This window comes from Electrophorus electricus, unplaced genomic scaffold (genome assembly GCF_041902795.1).
Source record: "Electrophorus electricus isolate QZ-2024a unplaced genomic scaffold, ASM4190279v1 Scaffold60, whole genome shotgun sequence".
Classification (NCBI taxonomy): domain Eukaryota; kingdom Metazoa; phylum Chordata; class Actinopteri; order Gymnotiformes; family Gymnotidae; genus Electrophorus; species Electrophorus electricus.
The window spans coordinates 201,070-203,006 of NW_027658777.1; positions in this window are offsets into that span (position 1 = coordinate 201,070).

The following is a 1,937-nucleotide window of genomic DNA, read 5'->3' on the forward strand; positions in this document are numbered from 1 at the left end:
CTCTGGCTGTTTAAAGAGAGACATAAATTAAAAAATGAAATAAGCATTTAATGTTTAGTCCAACTTTCTGGAGGTTCTAGACTTGTGTGCATGTGTCCGAGACCCAAGTCGCAAGAGAACGTCCATTAAGGGCAACAGAGAGTAGCTGGTTGGGGAGGAGGTGGTGTGGGCTACAACAGGGGACATCAGGGGATGATGGGAGTAGCCAAGGCATCTGAGACAGGATGAGGCTCAGTAACATCACAACATCAGGGGTAGGTGTACCTCGGCAGAGTCCACTATCAGTCCAGTGTATTAGAGCAATGATGTTTGATTCCTACTCAAAGAACATGTGATATTTCCAACATTCACTTTAGGTATCAATGAAGTTGTGACATCAAGCAAAGGAGGACAGTGAGACATGAGTAGACAAGCACAAGTTGGACCTATTAGGGACAATGAAACAAAACCTGAAGACAAGAAAACAGAAATGAAAGCCTGAGTGAGCTGAACTGAACTGAATCAAACTCCTACCGCTATATGGACCTAGCTCTGTAATATAGTTGAAACTGTAAGTTGCTATAGATAAGCGTGTCTGCCAGATGTCTGCTCACATTAAGCAGTGCAGTTGTGCAGTGTGAACATGGCATCTGTCTTTTACAGCAAAATCAAATTATTTTATTATTCTTTAAATGTCTTTAAATGTCTTCATGGTCTAGCAACTCATGATGGCATTAGCACTTGAAAGCAAAAAAAACAAACAAAAAAAAACAGCAAAACAAAAACATCTCAAAACACACTTATTGCATTGAGTTCTGTTTAGATGACTTTTGATTTTATATTAACACATCTACTGTTATCTATTTACCTTTTCCTTTTATCATTATATATGTCATTTTATTTTTTATCCTTTGGGCAATTAGTCTCTTCTCAATGCGTTTTATTTTTTGTGTGCAGAGAGAAGGGGTAAGAAGATGCATATACAGAGGTCTGGACTAGCCCTGCTGTCAAAGGTTAGGGGAAATGAAATAAATAAATGTTCCAAAATGTTTTTTAAATAGTTTAGTATCCAACATTTTAAATTCTAACATTTATGGTTACCCCCAGCAGTGATCAGTGGTAGCTCAGTGGTTAAGATACTTGACATGTAGTCAGAAGCTTACCTGTTCCAGCCCTACTGCTGCCAAGTTGCCACTGTTGGTTCTCTGAGCAAGGCCCTTAACCCTCAATTGCTCAAGTTATACTCACTCGTAAGTCACTTTGGATATAAGTATCAGGTAAATGTATGATTGTGTTTTTTATAATCTTGTACACATAAATGTCATATTCAACCAGAATATGTAAAACACACTGTCAAATCGTGTTTATAAAAATACGTTTTAGTTTTAATTAATTTCTGTAACTTCATGTCACTTATGCTGATATGGTTGTTGGCTAAGACAACCATGGCCACAAGAGGGAGACAAAGAGCTTCCCTAGTAATCAATGAAAACAGGCATACCCTGTAACTGTATGCTATACTATTCTTTTATTTTATATTTTTCCTTGATGTCCACTTACAATGTTTGCATGGCTTTATGTTCCAAAAATAATCATAATCTATTTTACACAAATATTTTCCAACCTGTTTATCTTGTAGAATTAAATAGGACATGTATTACATTACGAATAAAGAATTCTGCGCTGCATACACTTAGACATCGGTAATATAACTTGCAGTTATATAACTTCTAGTGAAAATCCTTGAAGCAGTCAACACCATCATCTGGGTGAGCTCCATTTAACCCTCTGAAGTTAAACAAAGAATTGCAGCTAAATGTGTGAACATTATCACGTGTCAGTTCATAACAAGTTAAGCTTCATAATAGGTCACGAAGTCAAGAAAATTCATACCTAAGCATTACTTTGTTTGATATGTTTATGGATGTATTTGAGTATAACCAGGTCATTTGCCTGTT